Source organism: Heterodontus francisci, unplaced genomic scaffold, assembly GCF_036365525.1.
Source record: "Heterodontus francisci isolate sHetFra1 unplaced genomic scaffold, sHetFra1.hap1 HAP1_SCAFFOLD_162, whole genome shotgun sequence".
NCBI lineage: Eukaryota > Metazoa > Chordata > Chondrichthyes > Heterodontiformes > Heterodontidae > Heterodontus > Heterodontus francisci.
In genome coordinates, this window is record NW_027140217.1 from 435345 (window position 1) to 443716 (window position 8372).

Below are 8372 nucleotides of genomic sequence, written 5' to 3' on the forward strand. Positions count from 1 at the left end.
CACACCCTGACGCTCTCTGACACATTCTGTCACTCTCTGACAATCTCTGACAATCTCAGACACAATCAGAAACTCTCAGACACTCTCTGTCACCCTCTGACACTCTCTGACACTTTCAGACACTCTCATACACACTCAGACACACTCAGACACTCTCTGAATGTTCATATCACTCTCTGACACACTCTATCACTGCCTGACACTCCCTGACACTCTCAGACTCTCCCTGACACTCTCAGACTCTCTCTGACTCTCTCTATCACTCTCTGACTCTCTCTGACACTCTCAGACGCTCTCTGACATTCTCTGACGCTCTCAGACACTCTCTCTCTCTCTCTCTTTCGCTCTCTATAACACTCTGACACTCTCCATCACTTTCTGACACTGCCTGACACACACTGGCACATTCTATCAATTACTGACACTCTCAGACACTCTCAGACTTTTTCAGACACTCTCTGACAAACTTTATCACTCTCTGACACTCTCTGACACTCTCTGACACTCTCTGACACTCTCTGACAATCTCAGACAAACTCAGACACACTCAGACACTCTCTATCACTCTCTGACACTCTCTGACACATTCAGACACTCTCAGACAATCACTGCCACTCTCTACCACTCTCTGACACTCTCTGATACACTCTGACACAGCCTGACGCTCTCTGACACATTCTGTCACTCTCTGACAATCTCTGACAATCTCAGACACAATCAGAAACTCTCAGACACTCTCTGTCACCCTCTGACACTCTCTGACACTTTCAGACACTCTCATACACACTCAAACACACTCAGACACACTCTGGCACTCTCTGGCACTCTCTATCACTCTCTGACACTCTCTGACAATCTCAGACACAATCAGACACTTTCTGGCACTCTCTGGCGGTCTCTATCACTCTCTGGCACTCTCGATCACACTCTGACACTCTCTGACACTCTCTGACACTCTCTGAATGTTTATATCACTCTCTGACACACTCTATCACTGCCTGACACTCCCTGACACTCTCAGACTCTCCCTGACACTCTCAGACTCTCTCTGACACTCTCTATCACTCTCTGACACTCTCAGACACTCTCAGACACTCTCAGACACTCTCAGACACTCTCTGACACCCTCTGACGCTCTCAGACACTCTCTCTCACTCTCTATCGCTCTCTATAACTCTCTGACACTCTCCATCACTTTCTGACACTGCCTGACACACACTGACACATTCTATCAATTACTGACACTCTCAGACACTCTCAGACTTTTTCAGACACTCTCTGACAAACTTTGTCACTCTCTGACACTCGCTGACACTCTCTATCACTCTCTGACACTCTCTGATACACTCTGACACTCTCAGACGCTCTCTATCAATCTCAGACACTCTCTATCACTCTCTGACACTCACTGACACACTCTGAAACTCTCAGACACTCTCAGACAGTCTCAGACACTCTCTAGCACTCTCTGAAACTCTCTACCACGCTTTGACTCTCTCTATCTATCTCTATCTCTCTCTGGCACTCTCTGACACTCTCAGATACACTCTGACACTCCCTGACATTCTCTGACACTCTGTTTCACTTTCTGACACTCTCTGACAATCTCAGACACAATCAGACACTCTTTGGCACTCTCTATCACTCTCTGACATTCTCTGACACTTTCAGACACTCTCAGACACTCTCTACCTCTCTCTACCACTCTCTACCACTCTCTACCACTCTCTGACACACTCTGACACACTCTGACACACTCTGACACTCTCTTATACACTCTGACACACCCTGACACTCTCTGACACTTTCTATCACTCTCAGACACTCTCTGACAATCTCAGACACTATCAGAAACTCTCAGACCCTCTATGTCACTCTCTGACACTCTCTGACACTTTCAGACACTTTCAGACATTCTCAGACACTCTCAGACACTCTCTGGCACTCTCTGGCACACTCTAACACTCTCTGGCACTCTCTATCACTCTGTCTCACTCTCTGACACTCTCTGACACTCTCTGAATGTTTATATCACTCTCTGACACACTCTATCACTGTCTGACACTCCCTGACACTTTCTGAGTCTCCTTGACACTCTCAGACTCTCTCTGACTGTCTCTATCACTCTCTATCACTCTCTGACACTCTCTGACCCTCTAGGACATTCTCAGACACTCTCTGACACTCTCTGACACTCTCTGAGGCTCGCAGACGCTCTCTATCACTCTCTATCACTCTCTATCACTCTCTGACACTCTGTATGACTTTCTGACACTGCCTGACACACACTGACACTCTCAGGCACTCTCTGAAGGTCTCTAACACTCTCTGAAACTCTCTGACACTGGCAGACACTCTCTGACACTTTCTATCACTTTCTGACACTCTCAGACACTCTCAGACACTCTCAGACATTTTCAGACACTCTCTGGCACTCTCTATCACTCTCTGACACTCCCTATCACTCTCATTCTCTCTCAGACACTCCCTGACACTCTCAGACACTCTCAGACACACTCTATCACTCTCTGACACACTCTATCACTCTCTGACACACTCTATCACTCTCTGAAACTCACTGAAACTCTCTGACACTCTCTGTCACTCTCTGATACACTCTGTCGCTCTCTATTACTATCAGACACTCTCTATCACTCTCAGTCTCTCTCAGACACTCCCTGACACTCTCAGACACTCTCAGACAATCTCTATCACTCTCTGACACACTCTATCACTCTCTGAATCTCACGGAAACTCTCTGACACTCTCTGTCACTCTCTGTCACTCTCTGACATTCTCTACCACTCTATACCACGCTCTACAACTCTCTGTCACTCTCTGACACTCTCTGACACTCTCTATCACTCTCTATCACTCTCTGACACTCTCTGTCACTCTCTGATACACTCTGTCACTCTGTACCACTATCAGACACTCTCTATCACTCTCAGTCTCTCTCAGACACTCCCTGACACTCTCAGACACTCTCAGACAATCTCTATCACTCTCTGACACACTCTAACACTCTCTGAATCTCACGGAAACTCTCTGACACTCTCTGTCACTCTCTGTCACTCTCTGACATTCTCTACCACTCTATACCACGCTCTACAACTCTCTGTCACTCTCTGACACTCTCTGACACTCTCTGACACTCTCTATCACTCTCTATCACTCTCTGACACTCTCTGACACTCTCAGACACTCTCTGACACGCTCAGACCCCCTCAGACACTCTTGATACTTTCTATCACTGTATGACACTCTCAGACACTCTCTGTCACTTTCTCTCACTCTCTGACGCTGTTTGACACTCTCTGACATTCTCTGACACTCTCAGACACTCTCTGACACTGTCTATCACTCTCTGACACTCTCAGAAACTCTCAGACAGTCTCAGACAATTTATATCACTCTCTGACACTGCCTGACACTCTCTGACACTCTCAGACAATCTCTTTCACTCTCTATTCCTCTATGACAGTCTCTGACACTCTCTGACACTCTCTATCACTCTCTATCACTCTCTATAACTCTCTGACACTCTCTGACACTCTCAGGCACTCTCTGACACTTTCTAACACTCTCTGAAACTCTCAGACACTTTTTATCACTCTCTCACACTCTCAGACGCTCTCTCACTCTCTCTATCACTCTCTGACACTGTTTGACACTCTCCGACACACTCTGACACTCTCTGTCCCTTTCTTTCACTCTCTGACACTCTCAGACACATTCTATCTCTCTTTGACACTCTCTGACACTCTCAGAGACTCTCAGGCAGTCTCAGACGCTCTCTATCACTCTCTGCCACTGTTTGACACTCTCTGACACTCTCAGACACTCTCAGACACTCCCTGACTCTCTCAGACACTTTCTAACACTCTCTGACACTGTCTGACACTCTCTGACACTCTCAGACACTCTCAGACACTCCCTGACACTCTCTGAGACTCTCTGACACTCTCACACCCTCTCTGACAGACTCTGACACTCTCAGGCACTATCAGACACTCTCTATCACTCTCCATCACTCTCCGACACTCTCTCATTATCTCTATCACTCTCTGACACTCTCTGATACACTCTGAAACTCTCAGACACTCTCTGACACTCTCTGACACTCTCAGACACTCATTATCACTCTCTGATACACTCTGACACTCTCTAACACTCTGCATCACTCTCTGACATTCTCTGACACTCTCTATCACTCTCTGACACTCTCTGATACACTCTGAAACTCTCAGACAATCACTATCACTCTCTGACACTTACTGATACTCTCTATCACTCTCCATCACTCTCAATCACTCTCTAACACTCTCTCACACTCTCTGACACTCTCTGACACTCACTATCACTCTCAGACACTCACTATCACTCTCTGATACTCTCTCACACTCTCTGACACTCACTAAAACTCTCTGACACTCTCTCACACTCTCTGACACTCTCTGACACTCTCTATCACTCTCAGACACACTCAGACACTCTCTGACACTCTCTGACACTCTCTATCACTCTCTGACACTCTCTGACACTCTCTGACACTCTCAGACACTCATTATCACTCTCTGATACTCTCTGACACTCACTATCACTCTCTGATTCTCTCTGACACTCACCATCACTCTCTGACACACTCTGACACTCTCTGACACTCACTATCACTCTCTGACACTCCCTGACACTCACTATCACTCTCTGACACTCCCTGACACTCACTATCACTCTCTGACACTCTCAGACACTTACTATCACTCTCTGACACTCTCAGACACTTACTATCACTCTCTGATACTCTCTGACACTCACTATCACTCTCTGATTCTCTCTGACACTCAGTATAACACACTGACACTCACCATCACTCTCTGACACTCTCTGACACTCTCTATCACTCTATGACACTCTCTGACACTCACTATCACTCTCTGACACTCTCTATCACTCTCTGACACTCTCAGACACTTACTATCACTCTCTGGCACTCTCAGACACTCACTATCACTCTCTGACACTCTCTGACAATCTCTATCACTCTCTGACACTCTCTGACACTCTCTGAAACTCTCAGACAATCACTATCACTCTCTGACACTCTCTGACACTCACTATCACTATCTGACACTCTCTGAAACTCACGGTCACTCTCTGACACTCACTGTCACTCTCTGACACACTCAGACACTCACTTTCACTCTCTGACTCTCTCTGACATTCTCAGACACTCTCGGACACTCACTATCACTCTCTGACACTCTCTGACACTCACTAAAACTTTCTGACACTCTCTATCACTCTCTGACACTCTCTATCACTCTCTGACACTCTCCGACACTCACTTTCACACTCTGACACTCTCTGACACTCTCGGACACTCTCTGACACTCTCTGATACTCTCTGACACTCTCTGTCACTCACTATCACTCTCTGACACTCTCTGACACTCTCTATCACTCTCTGACACTCTCTGACATCCTCAGGCACTCTCGGACACTCACTATCACTCTCTGACACTCTCTGACACTCTCATGCACTCACTATCACTCTCTGACACTCTCTGACACTCTCTGACACTATCACTCTCTGATACTCTCTGACTCTCACTATCACACTCTGACAGTCTCGATAACTCTCTGACACTTTATATCACTCTCTGAAACTCTCTATCACTCTCTGACACTCTCTGACACTCTCTGACACACCCTGACACTCTCTGACACTCTCGGACACTCACCATCACTCTCTGATACTCTCTGACACTCACTATCACTCTCTGACACTCTCTATCAATCTCTGACACTCTCTGACACCTTCTGACACTCACTATCACTCTCTGACACTCTCGATCAATCTCTGACACCCTCAGACAACTCATACACTCACTATCAATCTCTGACAACCTCTGACACTCTCTTCACTCTCTGACTCTCTCTGACATTCTCAGACACTCTCGGACACTCACTATCACTCTCTGACACTCTCTGACACTCACTAAAACTTTCTGACACTCTCTATCACTCTCTGACACTCTCTATCACTCTCCGACACTCTCCGACACTCACTTTCACACTCTGGCACACTCTGACACTCTCTGGCAGTCTCTGCAACTCTCCGTCACTCTATATCATTCTCTGACACTCTCTGACACTCTATATCACTCTCTGACACTCTCTGACACTCTCGATCACTCTCTATCACTCTCTGACACACTCTGACCCTCTCTGACACTCTCTGACACTCTCAGACACTCTCCATCACTCTATGACACTCTCTATCACTCTCTGACACTCTCTATCACTCTCTGACACTCACGGACACTCCCTGACACTATCTGTCGCTCTCGGACACTCTCAGACACTTTCCATCACTCTCTGACACTCTCAGATTCTCTCTGAAACTCTCTTTCACTCTCTTACAATCTCTGACACTCTCTCACTCTCTGACACACTTTGACACTCTCAGACAGTCTCAGACACTCTCTATCACTCTCTGAAACTCTCTACCACGCTGTGACTCTCTCTATCTCCCTCTATCACTCTCTGGCACTCTCTGACACTCTCGGATACACGCTGACACTCCCTGACACTCTCTGACACTCTCTTTCACTCTCTGACACTCTCTGACACTCTCTGACAATCTCAGACACACTCAGACACTCTCTGACACTCTCTGACACTCTCTGACACTCTCTGACACTCTCTGCCACTCTCTGCCACTCTCTGACACTCTCTGACACATTCAGACACTCTCAGACACTCAATGCCACTCTCGACCACTCTCTGACACTCTCTGATACACTCTGACACGCCCTGACGCTCTCTGACACATTCTGTCACTCTCGGACAATCTCTGACAATCTCAGACACAATCAGAAACTCTCAGACACTCTCTGTCACCCTCTGACACTCTCTGACACTCTCTGACACTTTCAGACACTCTCATACACACTCAGACACACTCAGACACACTCTGGCACTCTCTGGCACTCTCTATCACTCTCTGACACTCTCTGACAATCTCAGACACAATCCGACAATCTCTGGAACTCTCTGGCGGTCTCTATCACTCTCTGGCACTCTCGATCACACTCTGACACTCTCTGACACTCTCTGAATGTTTATATCACTCTCTGACACACTCTATCACTGCCTGACACTCCCTGACACTCTCAGACTCTCCCTGACACTCTCAGACTCTCTCTGACTCTCTCTATCACTCTCTGACACTCACTGACACACTCTGAAACTCTCAGACACTCTCAGACAGTCTCAGACACTCTCTAGCACTCTCTGAAACTCTCTACCACGCTTTGACTCTCTCTATCTATCTCTATCTCTCTCTGGCACTCTCTGACACTCTCAGATACACTCTGACACTCCCTGACATTCTCTGACACTCTGTTTCACTTTCTGACACTCTCTGACAATCTCAGACACAATCAGACACTCTTTGGCACTCTCTATCACTCTCTGACATTCTCTGACACTTTCAGACACTCTCAGACACTCTCTACCTCTCTCTACCACTCTCTACCACTCTCTGACACACTCTGACACTCTCTTATACACTCTGACACACCCTGACACTCTCTGACACTTTCTATGACTCTCAGACACTCTCTGACAATCTCAGACACTATCAGAAACTCTCAGACCCTCTATGTCACTCTCTGACACTCTCTGACACTTTCAGACACTTTCAGACATTCTCAGACACACTCAGACACTCTCTGGAGACACACTGAGGAGCATAAGTTGGGAGCATATGCTGGCAGGGAAGGGCACGGTCGAAATGTGGAACTTTTTCAAGGAGCAGATAGTAGGGGCCATTGATAAGCATGTCCCTGTCAGACAGGGAAGGGATGGTCATGTGAGGGAACCGTGGTTGACAAGAGAGGTTGAGAGTCTTGTTAGGAAGAAGAAGGATGCGTATATAAAGTTGAGGAAAAAGGGCACAGGCATAGCTCTGGAGGGATACAAGATGGCCAGGAAGGATCTGAAGAAAGGGATTAGGAGAGCTAAGAGAGGGCATGAAAAATGCTTGGCGGGTAGGATAAAAGAAAACCCCAAGGCCTTTTACGCGTATGTCAGAAATATGAGGATGACTAGGGGGACCGTAGGTCCGGTCAAGGACAATAGCGGGAGACTGTGTGTTGAGCCGGAAGAGATAAGTGAGGTTTTGAATTGGTACTTCTCTTCGGTATTTACGAATGAGAAGGGGTGTATTACTGAAGAGGACGGTGGGAAGCAGACTGGTAAGCTCGAGGAAGTGCTCGTTAGGAGGGAAGATGTGTTGGGGTTTTTGAATAACTTGAAGATAGACAAGTCTCCCGGGCCTGACGGGGTATATCCAAGGATGTTAT